The 19,105-nt window shown below is 54.3% G+C and overlaps 1 protein-coding gene across 5 annotated transcripts in view; it reads left to right on the forward strand.

Annotated features, from left to right (window-relative positions):
• The first annotated feature begins 1,925 nt into the window (after nucleotides 1-1,925).
• Nucleotides 1,926-19,105, forward strand: part of LOC136631795 (epsin-1-like) — a 70,474-nt gene continuing 53,294 nt past the window's right edge. For all 5 annotated transcript variants that reach the window (XM_066606155.1, XM_066606159.1, XM_066606158.1 and 2 more), the window contains exons 1-2: nucleotides 1,926-2,075; nucleotides 17,001-17,233. The gene's annotated coding sequence lies outside the window, so the exon portion shown is untranslated. The remainder of the gene's footprint in view (nucleotides 2,076-17,000; nucleotides 17,234-19,105) is intronic.

Below are 19,105 nucleotides of genomic sequence, written 5' to 3' on the forward strand. Positions count from 1 at the left end.
AGATCAAACCTCATCCTCCTGACTGCATACGCACCCTTGGCAATAGCTCGGCACTCCCTGCTAGGTGGTGACCGCTATGTCGCTAGTGATCGGGTACACCGACCTGCAGGAAGGAGAATGTACGTTACATCACAGGAAGAAGAGGATCCGGACGGCTGGAGGTGAAGTGACCCAGGGGGGGGACTGGAGGATCCGGGAGGAGAAGATTGATAAGGAGACTGACGGAGGAGGAATAGGTAAATATTTATTTTTTTTCTAATGACAGAACTCCTTTAATTACCGCGGAGCCGCCGCTCAGGATCCCTGGTGATGAGCTGATCGCCCGACCCGCTGACAGTGCAGTAAGCCAGGCGTGTCCTAGGAGATGGGGAGGACGTCCCCCAGCTGCTCCACTGACATCAATGGGAGCTGAATCAGCTGTTACACTCTCTGCACTTCCATCTCTGACATCGGCGATGGGCGAGGAAGTATAATCGCCGCTTCCATTGATTTCAGGCCGCGTCCGGTGCCAGCTTCTATGGCGCATGTCCAGCCCGCTGCACCAACAGCCGGTGGGGCGATCAGCACATCACCCAGGATGGGGAAGCGGCGGCGACCTCTCCTGAAGTTACATCAGCAATAAAATGTGCGCGGACGGCCTCCATGGATGTCATTGCATGTGGGCTGCGGGAAACCCGCGCCATCGCTAAGCAACAAAGCGGGAAATACAAAGATAGACCGACTGCGCAGCGAGCCGCCGCAGTCATTCACAATACAGTAGTGGGTACGCAGGTTCACCGGCTGGACCCGACCCGCTCGCGTCAGCGCGGCCTACCACCTTATTTTTATGGGCATACGTGGAAAGCGGACGGATTTTAATGCACGTGTCTGTCCGTGCGACGCTCAGACGCCATACGCGTTTCTTTATAACGGCAGCACTTTGGCCATTTTTTTTCCTGTGTGCAAAAAAAAAAAAGTGTCTGGATGTTTTTTTCTACAGTTATCAATCGTCATTGCAACATGGCGTGCTGCTGGATGTCCGCCGCGGGCAGTACGTTTTTACATTCTCAGTGACTTGAATGCGTGTGAAAGCAGACCGGACACGTTGCGATTTTGTTTCTTACGTAGAACATCGGTTCATGTAAAATCCTGCACGTGTAAATAGCGTCATTGACTTTAATGCGTCCGTGTGCCACAGGCTGCATGCGCAAACCGAAAATACGCCTGTGTGAATAATCCCTGAGCCGCCTTCACAGGAGCCATGTCTGCCGGAGGAATCTCTGCTGAAACTTTGCAGCGTTTACAAGCCAGATTTAGCGTGAATCCACAGCGTTCTTGGAAAACGTGGTGGATTCCCATTCGCACAATTAGTATCCGTGCATGTGAAGAAAAACTTTAAAAAATGCATCTTATTCAATGCCCCCGCTTTACCGCGAAAGTCGTGGAGTCCGCAATTCATATCCGTTCGTGTGAGCGCGGCTTTACTGCAGGGAGACACAGAGGCGCAAGGCCTATCATAACAGACCCTTTTGTCGCAGTGCGTTTTGCGCCCCGCAGTCCATTTTTCCGTTATTTGGAAGTTGCGAGTTGTCGCCTCCCTTGGGAAAAACCGCTGAGCAGCGCCGCAATTTACACGCAGGTTTTTAGGGTTTTTCCTACATTGTTTTTTATCACATGTAAGATTTATCGTCATCTTAGAAATGTCACGGACAATGGAAAACCGCCAACCCCTCAGCAAACATCAATGGCCAAAGAATTTTATAATGGACTTTATTATCTTTGCACTAAACCGCAGAAGTGACCGCAGCAGGACGTAAAGTGTGACCCTGAAGCTGCGCCTTGTTAATAAAGCTTTGTATGGTTTCAGTTAGGTGCGGCGGAAGTGACGTCACGCCAAGGGCGGAAGCGGCGGCGTGTTGTGTAACGCTGCCAGTAAACGAGCTGCTTCCTTTCCTTCTCCTTCCGGGGGTGAAAGGGCGCGGGCTCTGGGGCGTATACCGCTGCTTGCTGGCCGTGTAGCGGAGACAGCAGCGGGGAGGCCGCGGTCGGAGGAGGCGGAGGGACAGCAGAGGCCGCCGCGGAGGCTCAGCGGACAGGTAGTGGCTGCCGGGGACGTGACGTGACATTTCTCGCTGACATCCCGGGATTGCTTCTCCTTTGTGCCGGTCATTGGCCTCCTGCAGCCGCCGGGGTGACAGGATGGGAGTGACTGTGATGTGCTGCAGCAGCTGCGGCCGACCACCTGCAGTCCCGCCCAGAGCTGCATGCTGCCGGTCACTGCGATGGCGACTACCACATCACTGCGCCGCGCAATACTTGTGTCCGTGACTGCGGTAACCGCTGCGGAGCGTCGCGCTCACGCATGGCGGATCCTGGTCCGAAAGGCACATCAGATCGACAGTCGTCAACACGTTGGCGAATCCTCAGCCGCGCTCACGGACGAGCGCCAATGTCCTGGCACATTTGCGCCACAGAGATGGCGGACGGCCGCAGCGCAGTTTCTGCAGATTTTTTTCCCCCGCAGCACTCAGACGCAACTTGTTGTCCGCGCTGTCGCTATGGTAACGCGCTGCGGATTTTCTGCCTGCAAATCCGATGACGGTTTCTGTCCGGATGCACCGTGTCTTGTGGCTGCGCGCGTCTTGCGGCTGCGCCAAAGTAGACTGTAACAATTGATCCGCACGCCTCACCCCTCGCTGCGCCGCCGGGGAGTCTGCAGCAAAGTCTGCCCGTAAATTACGCCAATTCTGTGAGGGGTCTGACCGCCCCCTGAGGGTTCCGTCACCCGGATGTATTTGCGCTCTGTATTACGCACTTTATACGGACGGCGGGGACCCGTGGATTTACATTGGAGTATTCAGATCTGCGCATTTCTAGAATCGCAGCGTTTCCTGTATTTGCCGCTGAAATCCGCAGAAACGCAGTGAAGACGCCGGAAGGTGGAAGAAGTCAGTCGGCCTTCGGGCGCTTTTTTAAACGCGTGCAAAATATGTAGTTTTGGTGCGTGAAATCCCCTTTGGGGGCGGGTGCATCGGCGATGGAAGAACCTTCCGGAAGTCATGTTCACGCTTCTCACTGACGTCTGCAGCATAAACTCATTTGCTATGAATTGAAAAAAATCTTTGTCGTCGCTGAGTTTGCGTGTAAAGCCGTGCTGCGCCGCGTCCGATCTGCCGTATCCAAGTCTGCAATTAAAGCCCATAACCCTTCCGCCGTGGGCGTCCGCACCGCGGTCCGTGGAGCTGGCAGAATACGTATTTGGTTTGCAGTCTGCAGGTCTGACGTGAGGTCGCCAGGGGCGTCTGGTTATTGTCTCCATCGATGTATGGCTGATGGGTATGTATAGTGAGCCGGTAGTAGAGGAGCGTGCGGTCTCCAGGCTGATGACAGTGCCGATGGGTACGTGTAGTGCACCGCCGAGGAGCGTGTGGTCTCTGGGCTGATGACAGTGCTGATGGGTAGGTGTAGTGCACCGCCAGGGGGTGAGCCGGTAGTAGAGGAGAGTGTGGTCTCCGGGCTGATGACAGTGCCGATGGGTATGTGTAGTGCACCGCCAGGGGGTGAGCCGGTAGTAGAGGAGCGTGCGGTCTCCGGGCTGATGACAGTGCTGATGGGTACGTGTAGTGCACCGCCAGGGGGTGAGCCGGTAGTAGAGGAGCGTGCGGTCTCCAGGCTGATGACAGTGCTGATGGGTAGGTGTAGTGCACCGCCAGGGGGTGAGCCGGTAGTAGAGGAGCGTGCGGTCTCCGGGCTGATGACAGTGCTGATGGGTAGGTGTAGTGCACCGCCAGGGGGTGAGCCGGTAGTAGAGGAGCGTGCAGTCTCCGGGCTGATGACAGTGCTGATGGGTACGTGTAGTGCACCGCCAGGGGGTGAGCCGGTAGTAGAGGAGCGTGCGGTCTCCGGGCTGATGACAGTGCTGATGGGTACGTGTAGTGCACCGCCAGGGGGTGAGCCAGTAGTAGAGGAACGTGCGGTCTCCAGGCTTCTGGGGTCCATCTTGATCCATATAAAACGGCTGCAGCAATTTTCTAACAACCTGATGCACACTGTACTGATCACATGAGCAGCTCTGGCCAATCAGAGAGCCGGTATAGTGCGGCGCTAGTCTAACACTATCAGTGTTAATTACTAACACTATTGGATGTCTGAAAATGAGCCCCGGGTACAGCAGAGAGGAACTGCAGGTACTACTACACCCCTCGCCCCAAAATCGCTGTAACAAATCTCGTCTGCACAGGAATCTGTTCTGGAAAGATCAGATTGCTGCAGATTTTCCCTGTTAACAGAAGTAATCAAATTCTAATAATGCAATTACCTGCGGACTGGAGCAACGTCCACCGGGGGGCGTAATCATGTCGAAATACTGCGGGCTCGCCTTACCGATCGTCTGCCGCCCCGTACTCAGGCTTCTCTGGACATGACCATTACAGAAGTCGTATGTCGCCGCTTCATCACTGGAGCCGGAAGAACGGAGAACCGCCGGCGGACCAGAGAAGCCTCGGCACGTAACTTCTGTAAAGGTCTTCACTGGAGCCGGAAAAACAGAGACCGGCCGACGGACCAGAGAAGCCTCGGCACGTAACTTCTGTAAGGGTCCTCACAGGAGCCGGAAAAACAGAGACCGGCTGACGGACCAGAGAAGCCTCGGCACGTAACTTCTGTAAAGGTCATTATCGGAGCCAGAAGAATGAAGACCGGCCGGCGGACCAGAGAAGCCTCGGCACGTAACTTCTGTAAAGGTCCTCACTGGAGCCGGAACACCAGAGACCGGCCGACGGACCAGAGAAGCCTTGGCACGTAACTTCTGTAAAGGTCCTCACAGTAGCCGGAAAAACGGAGAACTGCCGGCGGACCAGAGAAGCCTCGGCACGTAACTTCTGTAAAGGTCATCACTGGAGCCGGAACACCAGAGACCGGCCGACGGCCTCCGGGAAGCCTCGGCACATAACTTCTGTAAGGGTCATCACTGGAGCCGGAACACCAGAGACCGGCCGACGGACCAGAGAAGCCTCGGCACGTAACTTCTGTAAAGGTCCTCACAGTAGCCGGAAAAACAGAGACCGGCCGGCAGACCAGAGAAGCCTCGGCACATAACTTCTGTAAAGGTCATCACTGGAGCCGGAACACCAGAGACCGGCCGACGGACCAGAGAAGCCTCGGCACGTAACTTCTGTAAAGGTCATCACAGTAGCCCGAACACCAGAGACCGGCCGGCAGACCAGAGAAGCCTTGGCACGTAACTTCTGTAAAGGTCCTCACAGTAGCCGGAAAAACGGAGAACTGCCGGCGGACCAGAGAAGCCTCGGCACGTAACTTCTGTAAAGGTCATCACTGGAGCCGGAACACCAGAGACCGGCCAACGGCCTCCGGGAAGCCTCGGCACATAACTTCTGTAAGGGTCATCACTGGAGCTGGAACACCAGAGACCGGCCGACGGACCAGAGAAGCCTCGGCACGTAACTTCTGTAAAGGTCCTCACAGTAGCCGGAAAAACAGAGACCGGCCGACGGACCAGAGAAGCCTCGGCACGTAACTTCTGTAAAGGTCATCACAGTAGCCGGAACACCAGAGACCGGCCGGCAGACCAGAGAAGCCTTGGCACGTAACTTCTGTAAAGGTCCTCACAGTAGCCGGAAAAACGGAGAACTGCCGGCGGACCAGAGAAGCCTCGGCACATAACTTCTGTAAAGGTCATCACTGGAGCCGGAACACCAGAGACCGGCCTCCGGGAAGCCTCGGCACATAACTTCTGTAAAGGTCATTATCGGAGCTGGAAGAATGGGGACCGGCCGGCGAACCTGGGAAGCCTTGGCAGATCGGGGAGTGTATACGGTTCTGTAATCTGCAGCAGCAAAATCCACCTGATTGGATGCTTCAGGTTGACTGCAGGAATCCGTTGCGTGTATCTGCCGCCACGGGCCGGTTGCATGAACCACGCTGCTGATCCGGGATTAGTCAGACTGCGATCGGCGGCTGAACTTGGTTTAAGGACTACGAGATGCTCCAACACGTTTTGATCCAAGACTTGTAAAACCAAATCGTCTGATCTGAGATCGAAGGTTGAAGTTAAAAATAATGTATTGTGATTGGTGACTGTGGTCAGGTGATCCTCCCAGCATTCCTGGTGATAGTAAGAGCATGGGCCCTCTTACAAGGAAGGACCTGCAGGGCGCAGATGCCCGACGGCTCGTCCCAACGATAAGTTTTTGCACAGGTCGAGCATCACTCAGTAAACGGAGGCCGAGCGAGTCGAGGATCCTTCCGGACCGTCCGCCTCCATTCACAGTAAACGGCCCGCCCCTAGATGAGCCCCCCGGTCCGTTCTGTCAAGTCTTGGCGAAAAAAGCAGGAAAGTGTTTTGACTTTATTTATTTTTAATACCCCGATCCTTTTTGAAGATGATCCGCCACCAGAGGAGCCTTTCTGGGTTTGGAGATTGCGTGCCAAGTGTGACCCCGGGGGGCCAGGAGGGATCTGGTCACGTTAGGAGTTTCTCTGCTACCAGCATGTACACAGCGCCGACAGAATGCGGCCGCACAGACCCGTCCTGTTATATTCATATTAACTATTGCGCCTGGGTGCCGCCGTAGTGACGCTGGATTGGCGCGTGTATCCAGTAGCTGCCGTATATGGAAGCTGCGTCGGGAAAACTTGTGGAGTTTGATGTCGGATGGCCCCTCGTGGCTGAACCTGCAGTAGGTTCGTGTTCACACCGGCATTACGGGTTGCGGTTATGACCGCAGTTGCCAATGGAGTCCAATGATTTATAATATTGTCAAAGTTTATGTAATTTTTCCGACAGGAATAACGCCGCGCTGCCGATCTGTAGAAAGTTTCTGAATTTCGGATAAATGGAGTATAACGATGGGGATGTGAGCAGGCGCTCATCCACATTAGTCGTATATTTTGTGTTTGAACCTGTTTTAAAGGGGTTGTACCCGGACAGACTTATCAGCTCTCCAAAGTCTGAACAGGGGAGCCCCCCCCCCCCTCATCCTGGGAACGACTCGGTGCGTGGCCGTCATTCTGATTACTGCTGGGAGCAGGAGATTGGTTGGATGGAGCTGCGGTTGCGCATGCGCGGTGGAGCTCCGGAATCTTCAGTAGAGCTGCCAGAGATAAGAGCGATTGTACTCCGCTATGTCCGACAGCCCCATTGCAGTGAGTAGAGCGGCGCTATGCGTGGGTGGTCGTTGCTCCCTTCAGTCTCCTCCTCACTGTGAGGGGCGCAGTGAGAAGAGGGGGACACAAGACAAATATTCTTGGGATCGGTGAGGATTTTAGCAGTGTGACTCCCAACAGTCAGACTTCTATCACTTATGTTGTGAATGGGTGATAAAAGCCAATTTTGGGAATAGCCCTTTAAGACAGTGGCATGGTATGCAAATGACCATCCGAGTGTCCAGTAGGCGGTTCCAGTGCCCAACTAGTCCAGGTTCTCTCGCCCATGTCCATGGATGTTCATTGACGTCACCAGTTCTAAACCACTTTGATGGCGCCGCGCTTCCTGCTTCAGCACACGCACCGTCACGTCTGTTCTTTCTGTAGACACAATGGAGTCACACGCGTGTGCTGGAGCAGGAGGCGTCATGCCGGCACAGTCATTCGGTTTATGCATGATGTCTCCAGGTCCTCCGAGCTAGAGATGTCCGTCAACAACTTGGAGTGCAGTTGGCCATACGGAGTCGGAGAGAGCCCAGTCCAGCTGGCATCGAACCGATAGCCGCTTCCTCTGCCCGTTTTCATACCACAAGGGAAGTGCACGACCGTGGATTCTCAGCGGATGGAAGCCTTCAACAAAATAAAAGGGGGCTTGTTTTTTGGGCTGGGTTCACAGTGGGCGAATTTGCTGCGTTTGCGGTGCAAGCCAAAGTCCGTGTGTTTTGGCAAAAAGCTCTTCTCGCAGTGCAGAATTTTTGCGCTCTGTCGCAGTGCGGAAATGTTGCGTCACCTTTTTTTTTTTTTGATGCAGCATGTCAATTCTTTGGACGTTTCTGCGGCGTTTTTTTGTCCAAAGGCATGAATGTACATGGCAAAAACCGCAGCTGAAAATGCTGGAAATACTGTAAAAGTTCTGTGGATTTCATAACTTGTGGAAATTCCATGCAAAAAACCGCAGATAATACGCAACAATAAACGCAATAACTGCGCTTGTCAGCTGTTTTGTCGCATAAGCGAAAATTTGAAATTCCGCAGCAAATCCCCTCTGTGTGCGCCCAGCTGTATAGCGCCAACTTCAGGCAATTCATTTATTAACCCCCAACAAGCTGGGTACTTATTTTAACGACCTCGGAAGGTTGGAAGGCTGAGTCAGCCTTGAGCCGGCTACCTGAATCATGCAGGGATTGAACCTGCAACCTTCAGATCATGAGCGAGAGCCTAAAGTCAAGCTGTGCTGGGGCGTCCGTTATGGGAGCAGGAAAGCGGAATCCCCTGGAAGAATGGTTCCGTGGGGAGATGGATCCGATCTGTTTCGACCGGACCCCATCGACTCTAATGGGGGCTGTTTGGTTCCCGCACCCGTCTGGTGACTTTCTTTGTCCGGCACCTCACGCCGCCACGGAGCCTCCGACACATTCATCTGCTATTGACGCGTCCCGTGTAATAACTGGGATATGCTGGATGGCGATGGCAGACTTTCCTTTAAAGCCTACGGGTGGAGAAAAAAATCAGTTTTCCCGGTCGCTTCGGTAACCTGAAATGTCTCACATCCATATTTGATGGCTTATTACATGTCTGAGTCACGGTCCACGGCTGATGCTTCCAGCTATGATCAGGCGACGGTTCTTAGGCGGCAGCGTATGTTGTCCGCACGACCCCCGTGAACACGAGGAGATGTGCCGCAGAAAAGACGAACAACAGACGAGCGTTAGTGGTTGTCAGAATGCCGGGCAATGATTGGTAATGTGCGTTCAAAGATGTGATTGTCCCCCGCCGCGCCCGCGCCCACCGCCACGTGGCCTTGATAGAGAAGCGATGGCTCCGCCTTCTCTCGCAGTCTGTTGGATGATCATATCTCTGTCGTCCGTGCGTCAGTTCAGCGTTGCGTCCGGTCACGTCCGCGAGTACCGCAGAGGCTGCTGATAAGACCGGGTTTGTGGATGAGGCGTGAACTAATCTCGTGTCGCAGAGTTTTTAGTTCGCAGTCTGTGGATCTTTATGGCGGTTTTCTTCTCGAGCCGTGTGAAATCCAATGTGAAAACTAATGAAAATCCGCAACCGAACCTGCAGATTGCGCTGTTGATTTGCAGTAGATTCTTCCTTCCGGTGTGCGATCTACCATTTTAAATTGGTGTTGTGCCAGACGTTTAAAGGGGCTCTAACGTTTCTGCCAACTTCTGCACATCGACGAGCTCTGTAATATACTGGCTTTATAAACTTTTTTGCTTTACTACTTTAAAGGGGTTGTTCCGTGCCGAAACAGTGTTTTGTTTTTTTTCAATAGCCCCCCCGTTCGGCGCGAGACAAACCCGATGCAGGGATAAAAAAAAAAAAAACAGATAGTACTTACCCGAATCCCCGCGGTCCGGCGTCTTCATACTTACCTTGTGAAGATGGCCGCCGGGATCTTCACCCTCGGTGGACCGCAGGGCTTCTGTGCGGTCCATTGCCGATTCCAGCCTCCTGATTGGCTGGAATCGGCACACTTGACGGGGCGGAGCTACGAGGAGCCGCTCTCCGGCACGAGCGGCCCCATTCAGCAAAGGAGAAGACCGGACTGCGCAAGCGCGTCTAATCGGGCGATTAGACGCTGAAGATTAGACGGAACCATGGAGACGAGGACGCTAGCAACGGAACAGGTAAGTGAATAACTTCTGTATGGCTCATAATTAATGCACGATGTATATTACAAAGTGCATTAATATGGCCATACAGAAGTGTATAACCCCACTTTGTTTCGCGGGACAACCCCTTTAAGTCACATTTGAAGTGGCCACCACTAGGGGTCTCCCTTCTGGCTTCTCTGCAATCCACTGTTTGTCATTGGGCACAGAGCTTCTTTAGTAACACAGGCAAGGAGCTATCTTCACAGGCGTCTCCTTGTGCGTCACAGGCTGACAGATCTGCAAACACTGTGATAACAAGCTCCATAGTCTCTGCCTCTCCTGCTGTTACAGGGGGCGTGTGCGCACACATTATACTGTGTTTAATAACCATTTGGCTTATCACTCTGGGAAATCAGAGGGGCGGGCATTCAGATAATGCTTCCTTGCTGCACAGGAAGCAAGGACAAGGAAGTCAGGACAGTGAACTACTGGCAGAATGCTAAATCTGCTACATCACCCCTCTCTGTAATTGGATAGCAAACAGCAGAATAAGGGGGAAGGCCATCTGAAAATCAAAATTTACAGACATGAAACTTGGGGCAAACAGCAGCAAATGAGGGGGAGATCCTGGGGGGTTGTAGAAAACTTAGGTACACTTTAAGTCTCAGCATTGTGCACTTTTATGACCTAATGGCCGTTCGTACACATTACTAAATTGTCGTCCAAACCTGCCGATTTTCAGCTGGGCCCGATGAGACGTGTGTCTGTGTGTGTGTCTGTGTGTGTGTCTGTGTGTGTGTCTGTGTGTGTGTCTGTGTGTGTGTCTGTGTGTGTGTCTGTGTGTGTGTCTGTGTGTGTGTCTGTGTGTGTGTCTGTGTGTGTGTGTCTGTGTGTGTGTGTCTGTGTGTGTGTGTCTGTGTGTGTGTGTCTGTGTGTCTGTGTCTGTGTGTGTGTGCGTGTCTGTCTGTGTGTGCGTGTCTGTCTGTGTGTGTGTGTGCGTGTGTGTGTGTGCGTGTCTGTGTGCGTGTCTGTGTGCGTGTCTGTGTGCGTGTCTGTGTGCGTGTCTGTGTGCGTGTCTGTGTGCGTGTCTGTGTGCGTGTCTGTGTGCGTGTCTGTGTGCGTGTCTGTGTGCGTGTCTGTGTGCGTGTCTGTGTGCGTGTCTGTGTGCGTGTCTGTGTGCGTGTCTGTGTGCGTGTCTGTGTGCGTGTCTGTGTGTGTGTGTGCGTGTGCGTGTCTGTGTGTGTGTGTGTGCGTGTCTGTGTGTGTGTGTGCGTGTGTGCGCGTCTGTGTGCGTGTGTGCGCGTCTGTGTGCGTGTGTGCGCGTCTGTGTGCGTGTGTGCGCGTCTGTGTGCGTGTGTGCGCGTCTGTGTGCGTGTGTGCGCGTCTGTGTGCGTGTGTGCGCGTCTGTGTGCGTGTGTGCGCGTCTGTGTGCGTGTGTGCGCGTCTGTGTGCGTGTGCGCGCGTCTGTGTGCGTGTGCGCGCGTCTGTGTGCGTGTGCGCGCGTCTGTGTGCGTGTGCGCGCGTCTGTGTGCGTGTGCGCGCGTCTGTGTGCGTGTGCGCGCGTCTGTGTGCGTGTGCGCGCGTCTGTGTGTGTGTGCGCGCGTCTGTGTGTGTGTGCGCGCGTCTGTGTGTGTGTGCGCGCGTCTGTGTGTGTGTGTGCGCGTCTGTGTGCGCGTCTGTGTGTGTGTCTGTGTGTGTGTGTGTCTGTGTGTGTGTCTGTGTGTGTGTCTGTGTGTGTGTCTGTGTGTGTGTCTGTGTGTGTGTCTGTGTGTGTGTGTCTGTGTGTGTGTCTGTGTGTGTGTGTCTGTGTCTGTCTGTGTGTGTGTGCGTGTCTGTCTGTGTGTGTGTGTGTGTCTGTGTGTGTGTCTGTGTGTGTGTGTCTGTGTGTGTGTGTCTGTGTGTGTGTCTGTGTGTGTGTGTCTGTGTCTGTCTGTGTGTGTGTGCGTGTCTGTCTGTGTGTGTGTGCGTGTCTGTCTGTGTGTGTGTGTGTGTCTGTCTGTGTGTGTGTGTGTGTCTGTCTGTGTGTGTGTGCGTGTCTGTCTGTGTGTGTGTGTCTGTCTGTGTGCGTGTCTGTGTGCGTGTCTGTGTGCGTGTCTGTGTGCGTGTCTGTGTGCGTGTCTGTGTGCGTGTCTGTGTGCGTGTCTGTGTGCGTGTCTGTGTGTGTGCGTGCGTGTGTGTGTGTGCGTGTCTGTGTGTGTGTGTGCGTGTCTGTGTGTGTCTGTGCGTGTGTGTGCGCGTCTGTGCGTGTGTGTGCGCGTCTGTGCGTGTGTGTGCGCGTCTGTGTGTGTGTGCGCGTCTGTGTGTGTGTGCGCGTCTGTGTGTGTGTGCGCGCGTCTGTGTGTGTGTGCGCGCGTCTGTGTGTGTGTGCGCGCGTCTGTGTGTGTGTGCGCGCGTCTGTGTGTGTGTGCGCGCGTCTGTGTGTGTGTGCGCGCGTCTGTGTGTGTGTGCGCGCGTCTGTGTGTGTGTGCGCGCGTCTGTGTGTGTGTGCGCGCGTCTGTGTGTGTGTGCGCGCGTCTGTGTGTGTGTGCGCGCGTCTGTGTGTGTGTGCGCGTCTGTGTGTGTGTGTGCGCGTCTGTGTGTGTGTGTGCGCGTCTGTGTGTGTGCGCGTCTGTGTGTGTGCGCGTCTGTGTGTGTGCGCGTCTGTGTGTGTGCGCGTCTGTGTGCGTGCGCGTCTGTGTGCGCGCGCGTCTGTGTGTGCGCGCGCGTCTGTGTGTGCGCGCGCGTCTGTGTGTGCGCGCGCGTCTGTGTGTGCGCGCGCGTCTGTGTGTGCGCGCGCGTCTGTGTGTGCGCGCGCGTCTGTGTGTGCGCGCGCGTCTGTGTGTGCGCGCGCGTCTGTGTGTGCGCGCGCGTCTGTGTGTGCGCGCGCGTCTGTGTGTGCGCGCGCGTCTGTGTGTGCGCGCGCGTCTGTCTATGAGATCCTCCAACTTTCTCCACACTCCCTCTGTAGAATGTTTATGGGGGAGCTGGGTGGAGCAGACCCCATTGCAGGTCTGTGGGCAGGTGAGGCTGCACATGGCAGCCGATGGGCAGCAGTAAGCAGTTCTAGCACACATTGGCAGTTCGATGATGCAACCAAAAACATGCTGCTAAAGTAAGGCCTCCGCTGCTGCCCAGCCGTTCTATGCAGCCGCTGCTCAGGGTGCTTTACTTGGATTAAGACGTCCTCTGCTCCCACATACCGAGGTGTTGGCGCTGATGACACCTGATTGTTATGGACACTGATGATTGCGACAAACACCCGTTATCTGTAACGTTGTGCAACCATTCGGGTTACGTTGGGACGTGGCGCCTGCTTGTACACATGGCTACTGCGGACCAACAGCAGAAACCACATGGGGATTGGCACCGATTTTGTGTGTCGCGAATTGTCCTTTTTGAGATGCAAAGATGGAAGTTGTGGCGTACGCCATGATGGCGGTCACCCGAAGTGAAGGGGTGCTCAGAGGATATCAGGTGCGCTCCATCGTTCACTGATCATTGATGAGCCATTTTAAAGAAAACATTGGGCCTCCTTCCGTGGGCTTTTTTTTTCTTTGTGCACGAAAGACAGGGATCACGCATCGGCATTACAAGGACATGCAACGCACATGGGTATCACATGTGTTACAATCCAAGTGCTTGTCATGCACCCAAAGTGTATACAGTCGTTTAAGGCCTGCATCACATCTATCTTTCGGACCCCGAGCCAATCAGTCAGTAGCTGCCGGCCTGTCAGAAGCAGCAGTGCGGCCCGCTATGTGAAGGGGGCAGCGCGGCCCGCCCACCACCAAGATGTTACATGTGTTTTGGGTTTTTTCCGCTAAGGGCTACTCCGGCAAAATCACATATTTCTCCATCCCTGCCCCCTTCACACTCTGGAGGTCTCTGTCTATTCCAACCGCTTCCCTGCAGTACAGCCCCATCTTGATGCTGAAAGGTTTTGCTTTCACATGTATCCCATGATGCATCAGCACAACAACTTAATTATCATTAGCTCCTATAGCCTTCCAAATAAGGGCCCATTTAGACACGGTTATCGCTCAAAATTCACACAAGTCATCTTTTGAGCCATAATCGTTGGGTGTAAATGTACACATCTTTCAGTTTTCTGCTAAACTATGGTTTTCAGTGCTGCTTGAAAACAGTTGTATAGCATAACAGCTGATAAGCAGGACCGCACGCTGTGCTCTGCCCACAGAGAGCTGAGAACAGCTGATTGCATTCTCTCAGCTGTCAGCCCTGCAGCGGAACAAAGGGAATGTATTCGGGGAACAGCGAAACAAAGTATCTTCATGTTCAGGAGGGTTCGTGGGACGCCGGCGGTTTTCATCTGTTGAACGTCCCTCGTAATGCAGTAGACGTTTCCAGGGTGGGGCGAAATGGGGGAAAACCCCTACAACTTAGCCATTATTGGGGGCACGGTGTTTCTACAGACTTCATGGCTCGGTAACCGCTGTGTTTACCGACTGCAGTCAGTCTGTGACGTCCCGTTTACCTGCCTCCAATGACAGCACTCGGCTGTCGTCACGGAGCCCTGTCATTGGCTGCAGCAGCATGCTTACAGGCGGCTGAGATGCCCTGCCTCAACCTCAACGACCCCCTTAAGACTTTCCATTCACAGAGCAGCGCGCCATGGCATCATTCCTCCACGTGTGGCTTAACCCATCGTGGGTTCTAGGCCTGTCACATGACCGCTTCCCACCCATACTGGCAGAATGCACCAACTGAAGAGCAATTGGATTTCTGTTGAATTCAATGGAAGGGAGTAGGGGTATTTCATGAGACAACCCCTTTAATAAACTTTCACGTCCTCCTAAGGAGGGGGTCTCATATTCGCAATCGCCGTCCAATGTAAAATGCCAGCGTTGAAAGCCGTGTATCTTTTATTTTCTGTTCACGCTCGCAGGTGCGTATTCCGTGATCGGAAGATAAATCGCAGCATGCTCTATTTTAGCGCGGACGGCCCCTATTGAAGTCGATGGATGCGAATGTTCCTTTGCCCTTAACATTGCGTATGAGCGGCGGAGACGCTCTCAACCGCAGAGGGAAATGGGTAGAGAGATCTTCTGCGCGGACGATACGCTGTGCGTACACTGACATGTGCGTGAAAAAACCCCTCGCGTCCGTGATCGTTCACAACTACTTTCTGGAACTGCGGAGATCCACCCCATTGGTGTGAGCGCGGCCTCGCTGTGATTGCACAATGCGGGTTGCACCAATCGTTGGTCATTCAGGACATCTTCCCGCTTTCCCTTCAGCCGCCGTTACACTTGCAGATGTTGTTACGAGCGCGGTAATCAGTGGGTGGTAACGGTTGGGTGCGTCGCGGGTGGTTGGGAGGCTTAGAACAGTCATGCAGCGTACCTGGGACTTCACATTGCGGTGCGCTGACTCCTCCGTGTCCTTATCTCCTCTCTCTGACCTTTGTCTTGTTAGCACAGCGGGAGGAAGACCTTCCCGTCGCACCGCTTCCTTTTACATGGAGAGCAAAAAAAAAAGTTAGTTGCTACATTTTGGGTTTTGTGTAACGTTTGCCAATAGTTGTCACATCGGGCGTTCTTGCACCGTAGCGGAAGGGGAAACTGTCACAAGTGTTAGATTGTGGCGGCGGCGCGTGAACGGATCCCATTTCTTTAGTCTGTCGGTGCCAGGTTATATCGTGGGGGTCTACCTACTGCCCAATAATTCGCCATCTGCGCTGTGGAGTCGGAAGAAATGTAGAAACTCCAAAAAACATTTTTCTAGAGGCGGATAATGGTGTAGAGCAATATATAAAAACCGCCCCCTGTTATAGCGCACTTGGGCCGGTCCAGTCCTGGAAGCCGCTGTAGCAGTCATGTGATAACTCAGCCAATCGCTATCCTCCGCAGACATGCCGGCACGAGGGCTGTGATTGGCTGAGCAATCACTTAGATGATGAGTAGTTCAGCAGTTACGGGAAGAGGAATGGCGCGTGAATGCTGAAGATGGTCATTGTTGGGGCGGCCGCGTGATTAACCCGTTCCCCACTGAAGTGGGAAGCAAAGACGTCTCCCGTTCATGGCTTACATGCCCACAGCAGCCCATGGCTGTCGATAAGTATTAGTATGTCTTGGAGAGCCTGTCATGTCCTCGGATCAGCGGGGTTGGTTGCATAGCGCTGCAGCCACGTCCACACCGATTCTATAGCGTCTTTTTCTCTGTACACGCCCCCTTACTGGATTTGACTCGGGGGTCTCCTCTGCTCCCTGCCTTGAAGGCAGTGATCGGGGTCTCCTCCGCTCTGATCAGAGGACATGACAGATGGTCTTTAAAGGGGTTGTTTCAAACAACCAAAGAAGGGTCAGCGGCGCTCACCAAAGCCCATACTTGGGCGGGTGGATCAGACGCGCGCCTCACAGGAACAGACCCAAATCCCAAAAAGTCCAAGATGCACCCGAGTCGGCAGCATCAGCGGTGCAGTAGCATTTCCTCCAAATGAGCTACTTTTATTCCTCATAGGCCATAACAGCGATGTTACGACACGACGGGGGGCTTTTTTAAGGGGTTGTGCCTCTACAAAAAAAAGTAAAAAATCAGGGCCAGTCTTTTTTTTTTTTTTTTTTAAAAACCAGAGGCCTCCGTGTCCGAACGCCTAGTATAAGCGCTAACATCCTGGGTGCCATGATGCCAGGAGTTCTGGGCTGTGGTACTACGGGCTCTGATTGGCTGCAGCGGTCACCTGACTCCGGTGTGACCCCAGGATGGCTGAAGAGAGGAGGCGATACTAGTAATTATTTTACAACAAGCCGATCTGTCAGAATTTGTGTGTTTTGTCGTGATGCGACCCCTTTAATGTCATTCTCCAGGGAGGGGGTATATATCGGCTGTAGTTGCTCTTAGCCGTCCCACCAATCAACCGCTTCCAGGCCCCATTTTTAACTATCCAAGATGGCCGATGCAATCAGTAGGCTCCCTAATCCCCCACAGTGCATTGGTGATGCTAGACTACTAATTCACTATACCGGTGCACTGATTGGCCAGAGTCGCTCACATGACCAGCATCGGCCTATCCTAGAGCAGTGCACAGTGCGTATTCGGTAATTAGTTAGACATTTGGAGGGGAGCAGGGAAGAATACCCCTCCCCCACCCCCCTAATTTTGCCGTGGTCCTTTTACGATACTACATCTGTGGCTGATCTTTCTCTGATCCGTTTTTGGGGCGTTGGCGGTTTATCGCTCCGGCTCCGCGGCCCCACTTGTCACATGGTCTGCGGATCAGTGTATAACACAATCCTCTCTTCTCTCTTCTAGACATTGACTTCTTGCAATCGCCACAAGAACTTATTTATTTATGGCCTTCAACTACTGAAATTAAAGTTCTGGTGGAAGTTTTGGCGTCTGTTTGCCGTATCTACATGAACTGCGGTGCTGGTGAGAAGTGCGCACGGATTATAAAGGAACCCCTAACTGCGTGAAGTCCTGGATGAAGACGGAAGATGTGCTGATACAGTATTTATTGTAAGATGCAACCCTCCTTCAGAAAGGTGAGCGCGCGACTTTATATGTTATAGGAGGGGTTGGTCATGTGACGCATCTTCATAAACTCTTACTGGGCACCAAAGTCCTTCAGGCTGAGCCTGCGTGTCCACCATGTTGTCAGCAGTACTGGGACGCACATAGTAGGGGATGAAAGTCCATTTTATTTCCAGTCTTCCATCCGGTGTTGGCCCCTTCGGCCTCACTGACTGCAGTCACCCTCCGCGGCCGCTCCCCACCAGATCCCCATAGATGTGTGGAGGGATTCGCCTCCGTTCCTCAAGGAGCTTCAGATAGTGATGGGAGGTGATGGGTGTGTTGGGCGCACGGATACAGCGTTCTGGTTCGCCCCGCTTGATGGGACTGAGATCCAGACTTTGGGCCAATGAAGTTTGCAGACAGTCTGCTCCCCCACACTGTGTGCCGTATGACATGGTGGTCGGTCATGTTGGAGACACGGAGCTGTACCAGAGTATTACCACAAGGGAGATGATGCCACATTGTCCGGCATATCTCTGTACCTATGACCCCTGTCCTTCTCAGCAGAACTCCCCCACACCATAGCAGAGCCTCCTCCGAACTTCACTGTTGGAAAGCTGCCGTCACGTAGAAACCGCTCTCCAGACAACCGACACCCAAGTGCTTCCATCCGATCGGAAGATGGTGGACTGTGATTCAGCATCCATAACACTTGCTTCCACTCACTTACAGTCCGTCGCTCCGAGCCCCATCGCAGGTGCCGCTGTGCAGTCATTGCTGTGATGTTGTGTGCAGCTGCTCGTCTATGGTAACCCCTCACATGCCGTTCCCTATCGATGGTTCTGGTGCTAATCGATAGTGCTAATCCTAATGGCCAGTGAGAACTCGTAAGCGAGGGCAGACGATGTATGTGATGTCTTCACAGCTCATACAAGGCTTCGGTGTCCCCGTTCTGTCAGTTTACGAGGTCTCCCTGAACGTGGCGGCACCGCACACACCGGATGGTTCCATCTCCCAATAACATGGCCAACAGTGGACTCTGAAAGGTCCAGAAGCTGCGATGTCCCATATTGACTGTTTAGTGACATCCCCCCACCAGACCCCGTTGTCAGCTCTACACCTGGTGACATCCCCCCACCAGACCCCGTTGTCAGCTCTACACCTGGTGACATCCCTCCGCCAGACCCCCGTTGTCAGCTCTACACCTGGTGGCGTCCCCCCTCGCCAGACGCCGTTGTCGGCTCTACACCTGGTGGCGTCCCCCCTCGCCAGACCCCCATTGTCGGCTCTACACCTGGTGGCGTCCCCCCTCGCCAGACGCCGTTGTCGGCTCTACACCTGGTGGCGTCCCCCCTCGCCAGACGCCGTTGTCGGCTCTACACCTGGTGGCGTCCCCCCTCGCCAGACGCCGTTGTCGGCTCTACACCTGGTGGCGTCCCCCCTCGCCAGACGCCGTTGTCGGCTCTACACCTGGTGGCGTCCCCCCTGGCCAGACGCCGTTGTCGGCTCTACACCTGGTGGCGTCCCCCCTGGCCAGACGCCGTTGTCGGCTCTACACCTGGTGGCGTCCCCCCTGGCCAGACGCCGTTGTCGGCTCTACACCTGGTGGCGTTCCCCCTGGCCAGACGCCGTTGTCGGCTCTACACCTGGTGGCGTCCCCCCTTGGCCAGACGCCGTTGTCGGCTCTACACCTGGTGGCGTCCCCCCTTGGCCAGACGCCGTTGTCGGCTCTACACCTGGTGGCGTCCCCCCTTGGCCAGACGCCGTTGTCGGCTCTACACCTGGTGGCGTCCCCCCTTGGCCAGACGCCGTTGTCGGCTCTACACCTGGTGGCGTCCCCCCTTGGCCAGACGCCGTTGTCGGCTCTACACCTGGTGGCGTCCCCCCCTTGGCCAGACGCC

Source organism: Eleutherodactylus coqui, chromosome 6 (assembly GCF_035609145.1).
Source record: "Eleutherodactylus coqui strain aEleCoq1 chromosome 6, aEleCoq1.hap1, whole genome shotgun sequence".
NCBI classification, from domain to species: Eukaryota; Metazoa; Chordata; class Amphibia; order Anura; family Eleutherodactylidae; genus Eleutherodactylus; species Eleutherodactylus coqui.